Raw genomic sequence first — 14,068 nt, 5'->3', positions numbered from 1 at the left:
ATACTTTCACTTTTGTTTTGTCCACATCTACACACATACATAATTATCCTCCTCTTCAATTTGATTATGAACCAATCAACATAGAAAGATACATGAAATTGACACTCACAAGTTTTAATTATCAAGCCATGATGAGCTGCCCTTCTTTCCATGAATGGCCAATAAAAAAAGTCACCATTGTATGTGACATAAATACCAGGTTTCACCTCTTCCATATGAGCAAAGCATTATTTGATAAGTTCTTCCTGCAAAGAGTGATTAAATTCTTGAATTAGAGGATGCATATCAGGTACAAGATGAAATCTGAAGGAATTTTCAGAAATCACACCTCATTCTTCACATTTGTCACTTTAAAGTATCCTTCAAATTCAGCTTTTGGTGTATATTCCAAATCTTCTATATCTTCACCAACACACTGTAAGAAAACATTAAGAGTGAATATCATACATCAGAAAAGTAAAAAAAAAAATCAGAAAGACAATAGCATGTAGATGTAGAGTACACTTAAAGCTTAATAAGTTAAGATGTAATCCAATTTGAGAATCTTGTATCTTCCGGGGCAAATGTAGAGCTAGCTTCAAAGGCTTATTTGGCAGTCTGATATATTTATATATACCCATGCTTGTTATTTTACGACCACTGCCTTCCCTAGCTTTCCTTTCTTCCTTTTCCTTCTTCAGCACTTTATCACATAGAAGAAATTATTAATATAATCAGAAAAACTCCATGTGTATAGTATATATTTAAATTAAGCAGATGCTAATTAGCATAAGAATGAAATATAAACAGAAAGCTAATGAAACTTAAATGCAACATTTTCTTTAACACGTTGACGCCTTGCCTCCAGCATACCCATCTCCTAATAACAAAATACTCCGGTTTATGTTCTTTCTTTAATGATATAATCCTTACATACTTTTTTTAAACATATAAAAAAGATCCATACAGTCAACCCAAATGTTTGGGTCAAAGATTGGAACACCTCTGGAGTTGGAGCTATCTTTCGCTGCCCATTCATCCAACATATCCATTCAACTACAAACAAAATCGTACAACTCTTAATTCTTGAATATGAAAACACAATTCAAAATAAGATAATTTCAGGTAATCAGACATAACTCATGGTAATTATCCCTTTCGGCAATCATACTTCAGAAACTTTAAGAGTTTTGACTTACCTGGTGAAGTCATGAACCAACAAAATTAGAAAAGTCATGAAACCCGACCTCATATGGTTGATCCTTACCCCTTGTCCCACAAAATTCAAAACTTTTTGCTAACTTATGTATCTAGGAAATGAATGTCAATTTAGAAAAAAAAAGACCAAAATATGGATTAATTCCAGCCTTTGATATGATATCTGATAAATGTAAAACATGCATGCTTACAAAAGTGACAAAACAGCTCTTTCCTAGTGTCACTAAAAATTCAGCTGTTTTGGAACTTATACACAGTGACTTGTGTGATTTTCATTCCACTTCTTCTTTATGGAATAAAAAGTATGTAGTCACTTTTATTGATGACTGCACTCAGTTTTGCTATGTGTATTTGTTGCACTCTAAGGATGAAGCCTTAGATAAATTCAAAATATAGAAAACCGAGGTGGAATTGCAATTGGGCATTCCAGTTAAATGTCTCAGGACTGATAGGGGAAGTGATATATGGATCCCATATACTTCCAATCAGTGGGTATCATTCATGACCACGGCACCTTACACGCCTCAATAGAATAGCATTGCTGAACATAAAAATCGAGTTTTAAAGGAAATGGTAAACTCGATGCTATCTTACTCAGGATTGAGTGAAGGATTTTGGGGAGAGGCCATGTTAACGGCCTGCTATTTGTTAAATAGGGTTCCAAATAAAAGGAACAAAACAGTCTCATATGAACTTTGGTTCAAGAAAAAGCCGAATTTGAGTTATTTTCAGGTTTGGGGATGTCGGGCAGTTGTAAAACTTACCGAGCCCAAAAAGAAAAATTTGGGAGAATGTGTAATTAATTGCATATTCATTGGATATGCTAAACATTCCAAGGCATATAGGTTTTATGTGATAGAACCAAATGATTCGGTTTCAATTAACACTGTTATCGAATCGCAGGATGCAATTTTTGAAGAGATGAGGTTTTCATCGATTCAAAGGCCTAAGGATCTGACTTTTGATGCTAATAAAGAGAAAAATTCAGGAAGTCAAGATGGTAGTATCGTGCAAGAACCACAAGATATTCGTAGAAGCAAAAGAGGTCAAGTTGCGAAAAATTTCGGATCCGACTTCCAACTGTACTTGGTGGAAGGTTCAAGGGATGAAATTAATTTTGAATACTCTTATTGCTATAGTATTGACGATGATCCTAAGACTTATCAAGAGGCAATGGAGTCTCGTGATAATGCCTTTTGGAAGGAAGCAATTGATGATGAAATGTCATCAATTCTTGAGAACAATACATGGGTGTTGTCTAATTTGCCTCCGGGTTCTAAACCTCTTGGATGCAAATAGATTTTCAAAAAGAAAATGAGTGTTAATGGGACTATTGACAAATTCAAAGCCCGATTAGTCATTCAAAGTTTTAGACAAAAGGCCGGTATTGACTATTTTGATACGTATGCTCCAGTTGCACGTATTTCTACTATTAGATTGTTGGTTGCCTTGGCAAGTATCCACAATCTGGTTATTCACCAAATGGATGTGAAAACAGCCTTTTTAAATGGTGATCCTGACGAGGAAGTTTACATGAAACAACCAGAAGGTTTCATTATGCCCGGTAAAGTGCATATGGTTTGTAAACTTGTCAAATCTTTGTATGGGCTTAAACAAGCGCCTAAACAATGGCATCAAAAATTTGATGAGGTGATTTTGTCTTTTGGTTTTAAAACAAACCAATGTAACAAATGTGTTTATAGTAGATTTGATGATGCTACTAGAGCTGGAGTGATCATTTGCTTATATGTAGATGACATGTTGATTTTTGGTACCGACCAAAATCAAGTGGATGAAACAAAGAAATTGTTGTCATCTAAGTTTTCCATGAAAGATTTAGGAGAGGCTGATATAATTCTTGGAATAAGAATTAAGAGGATGAACAAAGGATTGGTAATGACTCAAAGTCATTATATTGAGAAAATTCTCAAGCGGTTTAATTTTACCGAGTGTTCTCCTGTGAGTACTCCTATGGACCCAATTGTGAAATTAATGTCAAATAATGGTATTCCCATTTCACAATTGGAATACTCTAAGGCTATTGGTAGCTTGATGTATGTCATGACAAGTACCAGACCAGATATTGCGTTTGTTGTGGGTAAGTTGAGCAGGTACACTAGCAATCCTAGTGCTCAACATTGGCAAGCAATGAATAGAGTGTTTAAGTATCTCAAGGGAACCATGAATTATGGTTTATGTTACTTGGGGAGTCCTTTGGTTTTAGAAGGTCATTCAGATGCAAGTTGGATTACCAACATGGAGGACCATTCCTCAACTTCTAGTTGGGTATTCTTGCTTGGGGGAGGTGCCATTTCTTGGGCTTCCAAGAAGCAATCTTGCATTACAAACTCGACAATGGAATCTGAGTTTTTTGCGTTAGCAGCTGCTGGTAAAGAAGCAGAGTGGCTAAGGAATTTGGTCTATGATATTCATTTGTGGTCTAAACCGATAACACCTATTTCAATCCTTTGTGATAGTGCTGCCGCTTTGGCTAAAGCATATAGCCAGGTTTATAATGGCAAGTCTAGACACCTAGGTGTTAGACATAGTATGATTAGAGAACTAATCATGAATGGTGTGATTTCGGTTAAGTTTGTGAAATCGCAACAAAATTTGGCAGATCGCTTGACTAAAGGTCTGACAAGAGACTTAGTGCACAAGTCTATAATCGGGATGAGATTAAAGTCCATTTAATTCTATAATGATGAGACACCCAATTCCCTCCTAGTATAATGTTAGGAGTTACCTACGTGATTGTGAAGTGTAGCCGCATTTCAAGAGGTTGTGGACTTGACCTTGATACTAAGTGGAAATTCAATCGTTTCGATATTTTCATTATGTACTAGTTTGGTTTGTTGTTGATAAGGTTATATTGGTTCAAGGGTTACAATAAAATGGGGGAGGATTGTTGGTGATTTTAGTGTCACCATGTCATTTTAAGTAACTGGAATTAACATGTGAGCTAAGGGCTTCATGATTTGTACTCTAATACATGTACGGGGTTGTGTGGAGTGCACGCATGTATAAGATCGAGTCAGAAGTCGGTTCGACGACTAGTCGGGGGTCCGGGGTTTCCAAAGGGGTAGCGCCCCTTTGGCGGGGTCTAAGGGCAGCGCCCCTAGCGGGGTCCCAAAACCTCACCGAATTTTGCATGTGGGAACATAATGGAAAATTTAATTTCTTGAGGGTGATTATGGTAAAACTAACGAAACTCGTTAGTTTTTGGTAACCCTAATTCGGATTAATATTACTTGCTTCCAAAGCAACTAATGACGGCCCAACCCTAATGAAACCCTAATCGTGTTTAGTATATAAACAACTCTTCCTTTCCAGAAGGTAGACGTTCTTTTTAGCTCTAGTTTTTCATCACACATTCACAGAACCCTTTAGCATAATAGCTTACGTCTTCTATGCCTAGAAACGTAGGTGTCCGCTTGTATTATCCTAGGCTGAATTTCTTGTAACCCAGACATAGGGTAGAAATATCAGTTCAGAAAGTGATATCACGATCCAAGCTGGTATCCAGATCTCCACCGCAAACCCTAATATTCCCAACAGTTTACAAACCTATAAAACTTTTGACATCATATTGCCTTGATCAATAGAGATGTTCTTCCGACCCTGTAATAAAAAAAAACCAGAAAAATGGCTTAATTAACATCAAGTCATCAATTTACTTTAATGTCAACTATACATATGCAAATTCGAGGAATTAGAAGGACAAACCCATTGTCATCGATGATTAGGTCTTTAAGAAGCATAGAAAGACAGGAAGCCATGTGTTCAAAACTTAAATTTCTCCATTTTCATCTCGACGATAAAACAAAATCGGAATCAAAACATGGAGAGTTGAATCAGAAAAGATTGGTCGAGATGATGAGATTGGAAAAACTTACCAGCTTAATGTCGATAACGACTGAGGTGTTGCCAAACCAATTTATTGTGATGTTGTTTGTTAGGCACCTTAGTTTTTTCTGATAACGAAAAGATTCACTTATCGAGCGTAGTTACGTTCGATCTGATGATAGTGGATGCGATTTTGAAAATATCTTCGGTAATGGTGACGCCTCTTATCCCGACTTCATCTTCTTCCTGAAAGATGTCGGAACTTGATATGTTGGTGTCTACAACGTGGAGGAGTTTGTATTTGCATTTGTGATGATTGGAGGGACGGTTTGAGAAGAGGATCGGCGAAACATGATTTAGGGTTTGTCGATAAAGACGACTAATTTAGGGTTTTGTGAGTTATTGCAAGTCTAGGTGCATTTTCCTTTAAAAAAATCCAATGAACAGCTGTATTGGATAATAAGTTGTACATGATGTAATATGTATTGTACCTCTTACTTTTCAAGAAAAATGCAATATGTTTAATATATATATATATATATATATATATATATATATATATATATATATATATATATATATATATGATGTAATATGTATTGTACCTCTTACTTTTCAAGAAAAATGCAATACGTTTAATAATATATATATATATATATAAACACACATACACACACCCCTTAATATTTAATTTTTTTTTCGTTTGGTAAAGTCGAGCCTCCAATTTATGAGACTTTTATTGGAGCATCATGTGATGGTTCACACTCACTACTATCAACTATAAAAATAACTTCCATAAAAAATGCATCCTCTATGTTAATTACTTTACATAAAGTATCACACGATACTCTAATAAAAGACTCATAAAATGGGGGTCGGACTTAGCCAAACAAAAAAAAATCAATATATATATATATATATATATATATATATATATATATATATATATATATATATATATATATATATATATATATAGGTGTTTTTAACAACTTTTGCAAGCCTTAAATTTTAAAGATTGTTACCATCCATAGTAAAAACTAATATTGATGGTAAATCAAAATCCTCTTTTAAAACCTTTCACACATATGTGTGAACGGTGCAACATCGAACTTCATAATTGTACATTCATAACTATCAACTATGAAAATAACTTTCATAACAAATGCATCATCTATGCTAACTACTTTACATGAACCATCACACGATGCTCCAATAAGACTCATAAATTGGGGGCCGGACTTAGCCAAACAAAAAAAATCAAAAAAAATTATATATAAGCATTTTGATTTGTTATATAGTAACGAGGTAAAATTAAATTTTAAATATAAGCATTGTGTAAGCATTTGTTTGAATACAATTGACTTCATAACTTAAATTCTAATTTTCTTTTTGATAAAACATATCTTTGGCAAAGTCTCCTCCAATAACTATGAGATTGCATGTGAAGTGTTCAATAAATGGTTTGTTTGGTGATATCTTTTTAACCATAAAACCAAACAGTTCAATAAAGGGTTTGTTTGGTGATATCTTTTTAACCATAAAACCAAACAGGGAGATTATGTTTTAAGGCTTGAAGATGAAGACCTATCCTCTTGAGATCCAAGCAATACATTTTGATTCGAAAGCTTGTCTTAGTACGTATCCATATGCTACTGAAGATTACAGTTTTCCTTTAAGATATTTTCTTAAAGAGGTCAGAATAGGAATATTTAGGACTTGATTGCAAGTAGAAGATGAAACAATGCATTTGGCGAAATGTTCTTCGATGCTATCAATGCCTCCCTAAAAGTTAGTACAACACTAATGATAATCATCGAATAGTAAATTTTATGTTTTTTTTATTAATTTACCCTTTTAAACTGGTTTTAGTTAATTTATTATTTTTTTATAGCTTTGTGGTTATTGCATCAACTCTAATATCAAGGCCACACATTGTCATAGCTAGACAAACAATCTTCATCATCCTTTTTTGGTGTGGCTCAAAAGTTTTGCTTTTGCAAGATTGGGTTTGGGAGAACATTATAGAAGAGATATAAACATGCTAGAGGTGTTATTGTCTGTAATGATTTACATTTTGGGGGATTAGTCTTTGCAAATCATATAGGAGTTAAAATTTATTGTGTTTTACCTCTTCTTTGGATTATTTGTAAATACATTCTGCTTGATTTTTGTTTTTTCATACTGTAAAAAATCAATCTTTTTTTCTTAATCGTTTTCATGCTTTGTAGATTTCCTAAAACATGTAAAGATAAAAGGGGTCCTAAATGGTTAATGGACATAGGTGTGTTCCAATTTTCAATTTATTTTTATTGCTTGTGAATTCATTAAGATAATTATGTTTTATTAAGTCATTTTATGTTTGTTGTGTGTGTATATATTAAAATACAATAAAACAGACATACAATGACTTAATCAAACCTAATTACCTTAATAAATTCGCAAGCAATAAAAATGAATTGAAGATTGGAACGCACTTATATCCATTACCCATTTAGGACCTTTTTTTATCTCTACATGTTTTAGGAAATCTACAAAGCATGGAAACGATTAAGAAAAAAAGGTTAATTTTTTACAGCATGAAAAACAAAAATCAAGCAGAATATAGTTACAAATAACCTAAAGAAGAGGTAAAACACAATCAATTATAACTCCTATATGATTTGCAAATACTAATCCCCCCAAAATGTAAATCATTACAGACAATAACACCTCTAGCAAGTTTATATCTCTTCCATGATGTTCTCCCAAACCCAATCTTGCAAAAGCAAAACTTTTGAGCCACACCAAAAAAGAAAGATGAAGATTGCTTGTCTAGCTATGAGAATGTGAGGCCTTAATATCAGAGTTGGTGCAACAACCACAAAGCTATAAAAAATAATAAATTAACTAAAAACAGTTTAAAAGGGTAAATTAATAATAAAAACAAAAAATTTACTATTCAAGGATTATCATTAGTTTTATATAAACTTTTAGGAAGGCATTGATAGCATCAAAGAGCATTGCGGCAAATGCGTTGTTTCATTTTCTACTTTCAATCAGGTCCTAAATATCCCTATTCTGACCTCTTTAAGAAATATTTTGAAGGAACAACCGTAATCTTGAGTATGATATGGATATGAACTAACATAAATCAAAAGGTATTGCTTAGACCTCAAGAGGATGGGTCTTCAATATTAGTTCTTACTATGGATGGTAAAAATCTTTAAAATTTAAGGCTTGCAAAGATTGTTACAAACACCAGTAGATATATATACATTGAGGTACAAAAGATATTATTTTCTTTGAACCAAAAATTTAGTTACAAATCCTATTATGGATAGAAAATGTAATTGTTACAAAGACACCGTTATCGAGAAATTAAAGTGCTACTAAACATAGTTTTCCAAAACATACTTGTTAGATAATATATTTGCTAAAACATAATAGTTTTATATTTATTTACAATATGTTGTTACGTTGTAACGGTGCCTATGGAATAAGGGTTGTCTGACGGTAGTGCAAGGTGTTCGCCACACATTGATCAAAAAAAATTTATTAATTACAACGTAACAATATATGATAAATAAATATAAAACTATTATATTTTAGCAAATATATTATCTAACAAAAATGTGTTGGTAAAATCTCCCAAAGCCTATAAGATTTTATTATTGTTGTGACAAGAGGTGATAGAGTATAATTAACAATGAGTTGTTATAGGTTACGAGAAACTTGTTATTTTATGAATAGGTGTCACCACGTGACCTATTGTTGGGAGCCTTGAATAGTAACACTTTAATTTCTCAAAAAGATTGTTTTTGTAATAACTATATTTTCTATTCGTAATAACATTTGAATTAAATTTCAGTTCAAAAGAAAATGATATCTTTTCTACTTCAGTGTAATGAGTGTGAACCATCACACGATGCTCAAATAAAAGTCTCATAAATTGGAGGCTGGACTTTGCCAAACAAAAAAAATAAAAAAATAAATATTAAGGTATATATATATATATATATATATATAGGGTTAGGTTATTTTGTTTTCACTATCTATTGTGTGCATGTATGATTGATTATGGTCTAATCATTTTAGTTATTTTAAGAAAGTAATTAATGCATATTACATGTTGAAGATATAATGGATATTAATTACATCTTCAACATTTAATATGCATTAATTATTTTCTTAAAATAACTAAAATGATTGGTGCAAAATCAATCATACATGCACACAATAGATAGTGAAAACATTTGAACCTAACTCTCTCTCTCTCTCTCTATATATATATATATATATATATATATATATATATATATATATATATATATATATATATATATATATATATATAGATAGATAGATAGATAGATAGATAGATAGATGAAAAAACTATATCACTATTGATTTGTCTGTTATGATGGCAGTCCAGTAGGGGTTTGAGATACAAAGTTGATATGTTTATTAGAAACATGTAGTGAAAAATAAAACTAAATCAAAATATTAAATATTGAGGTGTGTATATATATATATATATATATATATATATATATATATATATATATATATATATATATATATATTATGATGAAAAAACTACCACAGTAAGGGTTTGAGATATAGAGTTGTCTAGTTTGTCAAAAATTTGTTAAAAACTTGTAGTTAGGATCATAATTAAAAAAAACTGAAGGTATTTATTTCATAATTAACTACTAAAATTTGTTAAAAACTTGTAGTTAGGATCATAATTAAAAAAACTGAAGGTATTTATTTCATTATAAACTACTACCTCAATAGAAATGTTTTTATTAAAATGGAAAAAGAATGGTAGTATATGGAAAAAGATCCCCACTATTTGTTTCAAGGCAATGTTCCTTTTCGCACTGTATTTTGGATGCAAAGAGAGATGTTATGGACACAATTTCTGGAAAATTCCAGTATCTAGAGAATTATGGAACGAACAACTATCCTCGAGGAGTCTCCGCACAGATTAAGAACACACCAGGAGAGACCCTGGAAGATGCTAGAAAATCAAAGAAGTCCCAAAAAAAAATATGAAGCGACCAAGGATTATCCAAAAAATACAAGATGAAGCTAGAATACCTCGGAGGATTTAGAATGACCTAGAACATGAACATGCTAGGTGTAACACCCTAACCTTGTAGGTAAATTCCTTCCCTTTATTTTAAGTTTTGATGTTGGGTGGGCATCTACGCCTTGCGTAGATAGCCTTCTACACGTTGCGTAGAAGGGTATCTTGGAGACAAGATTTTAATGATCTACGAATGGCGTAGATCTTGGTACGCAGTTCGTACCTACCAAGAGCCCAACACCTAATCATGGGGTTTTGAGCCCTATATAAGGGTTCTAACTCTATTGAGGCCCTTACATTGCCCCAAATGTTCCCTTTAAAACCCTAGCTCCCTTTTGGTGTATTTGTGAGCTTAAGAGTGTGGTTATGTACTTTTTGAAAAAAAAAAAAGGTGGTGGAGTTGCTTAGAAGCTTGAATCAACTTTGCATACAGAAGTTCTTTCTCCTCATTCATATCTAAAAGACTTATACACTATATACACGTGGGACAAATTCAAAAGGAAACATAAGAGACAATTCTACCTACATAACGCAAAAGATATAGCGATGAAGAAAGTTCGTGGACTTAAAGAATATCGGGTCAATTCGAGACTATGGTCGTGTTTACGACCTTAATGCTTGAGTTTCTTGATGTGCAGGAAAAAGACAAGCTCTTCTATTTCATGGATAGACTACAATATTGGGATTATAATGAGCTCAAGAGGAGAATCGTTCGAGATATAGACGATGTTATTTTCATGACAGAAGATCTTATGGAATTCCAAAGGGAAACCACAGTTAAGAAAAATAACGGGGGAGATCATTCTACACCAAAACCACAAGCAAAGCAAGTCGCACCCCAATCCTCAAATTCAAAAGGAAAAGATATAGAAGGAAGAAATAAAAAATGAGAACGGAAAGAGGTCAAGATGTTACCTATGTGATGGTCCTCGCTTGATCCGAGATTGGCCAAAGAAAAAGACCTACTATCAGATGGTGTTGCAGGAAAAAGAAGACGAAGCACATATAAGCTGAATGCATATTCTCAACTCAATAACGAATGGGAATGAAACTAAAGGATGAGACTATCATGGTTGTCGAAGCCAAGGTGAATTGAAAAAACACCGATGTGTTGGTAGGTTCTGGAGCAACACATAGTTTTATTACAGAAGAGAAAGCCAAGAAGTTGGGTATCCATTATACAAACTAGTGGGGAGCCCATGTTCCGCATGGTTTGGGGGGAATGGATTTGTAACACCCAAAGTTTTGAAGACCAAGAAAGGGAAGAAAACTCTAAGTTTAGGGGTCAACTCGGCGAGTCCAAGGAGGGACTCGGCGAGTTGGAGCGGGATTCGGGTCGAGGAGTAAGTGACCGACTCGGCGAGTCGGCCAAGGCGACTCGGCGAGTCTGGTCTGTGCGAGGAAAACCCTAATTCCGGAAGTTGTACCCTATTTAAAGGGTGTTATGCCCCTCCCTCAGCCCCCATATCACTCCAGAGGACCTGTAAACCCTATTATACGTGTGAGCTTCCATTATTGAGAGAAATAGCTTTGGAGGAAGGATACTTTGGAGAGGAAACTTGAGGATCAAGAAGGATTGCTTCAAGGGAGTGGTGTGTGCTCGAGATCTACTTTAGTTGTGTTCATTTTGGAGGTATTAAGCTGCCATTTTCTCTTCTTTGCATCTATATCTATTTTGCCATGAGATTTGGGGGTTTTTATGGTTGTTTGAGACCCAAATCGGGTTGGGGGCTTAGATATGTTGTTGCCACTTCAGATCTATGGTTGGGCTAGTCCATTAGGTCATAAAGCATCAGGAGATGAGTAGTTGGTGAAGCCTTGTGTCCTTAAACCAAACCCTAATGTGTTTTGAGCCTAGATCTCTTTAGTTATACGTAAAGTTTGCAACTTTACGTAGGGATTGAGCTTTGGAAGTATGGATCTATGGATTGGAGTCCCTGCATGACTCAAAAACCCTCTGCATGTTGGGAGATCTGAATAGACTCGGCGAGTCCTTTGAGTGGACTCGGCGAGTACCATGAAGATGAGGAGGAACTCGACGAGTGGGATGAACAGCTCGCCGAGTCGGATGAAGATAGGCATGAACTCGGCGAGTTGGATGAACAACTCGGCGAGTTGTATGAAGATTGATGTATGCTCGGCGAGTCTGTTCTTAGACTCGGCGAGTCAGGTCGCGGAGTCGCAAACCCTTCGAGTTAAGACTCGAGTCAGCGAGTCGAGCAAGGACTCAGTGAGTTGGACAGGACAGGAATCGGGAATCAGTAGACTCGGCGAGTCAGGGGCTGACTCGGCGAGTAGAGTCGCGAGTGGAAGGACTCTGGACTTATGAACTCGGCGAGTCAGTAGGGTGACTCGACGAGTAGGGTTGACCTGGAAGGTTGACTTTGACCAGGACTTTGACTTTGACCTAAGTTGACTTGGTTGTCTTTCGGGGGTCAGTTAGACTCGGTGTTGCTTTGGTATTGTTAGATCGGGAAGCAAGTAGAGCAGGAGTTCAGTCAGTGGTCGGGTAGCGGTCAAAGGGTTTAGCAGCAGCAGTTCAGCAGTATCAGGTGAGTCTCCTCACTGTTTGTATGGGTCTAGGGCACCAATGCCGGCCCATTTAGATTATGCATGAAAGACCAGGGGGCGGCTCCTGGCACTCAGTATGATATTATGTATGATAGGAAGACCCGGGGGTTAGCCCTAGGCAATATGTGTGAAAGACCGGGAGGTGGCTCCTGGTGCATTGTATGCTATAGACATGAAAGACCAGGAGATGGCTTCTGGCACATTATATGCTATTTAGCTAAGTAGAGTAGTATGTACGGTTGTCTTTGTGATACTTGCATAGAAGACCAGGGGGTGACCCTTGGCATTTGTCTGTAAGACCAGGGGGTGGCCCTTGGCATTTGCCTGTCAGACCAGGGGGTGGCCCTTGGCACACGTCTGTAAGACCATGGGGTGGCCCTTGGCACTTGTCTGTAAGACCCAGGGAGCGGCCCAGGCTTGACTAGGAAGACCACGTGCGGCCCGTGGCATAACAGCAAGACTATGTTTGGCACATAGCACCTTACTTGGTTATGGATAAGTCAGTTATGTATGATTCTTGGCTATGAATGGTTTGTATGGTATGTGGTATCTGGGGAACTCACTAAGCTTCGTGCTTACGGCTTTCAGTTTTGGTTTCAGGTACTTCCGGTAGCGGATGTTGGAGCTCGGGATGATCGCATGACACTCACCATAGATTAGTCAGCCTGGGAATGTTTTACTCTGATAATGAACATGTGTTTTGAAAACTATTACTCTGTTTATGTTTTGAAATGATTATTTTACTTTAAGTGATACTTTATTAAAAGAAATTTTTGGGTCGTTTCAGGATTTTTTTATTATTATTTTGGGTCTAACATCACGTGTAGAAGAAGATCCATGAGAATCCAGTTTATCCTTGCTGACGGTTCTCTTGTACATTCTTTTACTGTTCCGGACCCGAAAACGTTGAGCAAAATGCCTCAATACATTAAGTTGATTAGTAGAGGACAAATTTGTCCTTCCAGCACATTTAGTAGTTGATTTTGAATTATTTGTCTCATATTAGTTCAAGAAAAAGTTGAAAAAAATAATCAATTACATAAAGGATTAAAAATTTTCAAAGCAACATCACATAGATTCAATTGTGTATAATAGTCAAAAAAAAAGGATATTAAAACTTACCTCTTTTGCAACGAATTAACAAAATCCAAAAAAAGAAATTGAAAAAAATAGGTCGTTATTTAACGTTGTTTGCCCCCTTATATAAAAAACAAACACATTCTTTTACCTTATTTTCTTGGATAGCATACCATCAGGTTGCTCCACTTCAAGTTGCAAGAGAATTAACATAATTCAGAAAATATATATATATATATATATATATATATATATATATATATATATATATATATATATATATATATATATATATATATATCG

Source organism: Lactuca serriola, chromosome 4 (genome assembly GCF_051521515.1).
Source record: "Lactuca serriola cultivar US96UC23 chromosome 4, Lser_US96UC23_V15, whole genome shotgun sequence".
NCBI lineage: Eukaryota > Viridiplantae > Streptophyta > Magnoliopsida > Asterales > Asteraceae > Lactuca > Lactuca serriola.
This window is presented reverse-complemented; position numbering follows the sequence as displayed.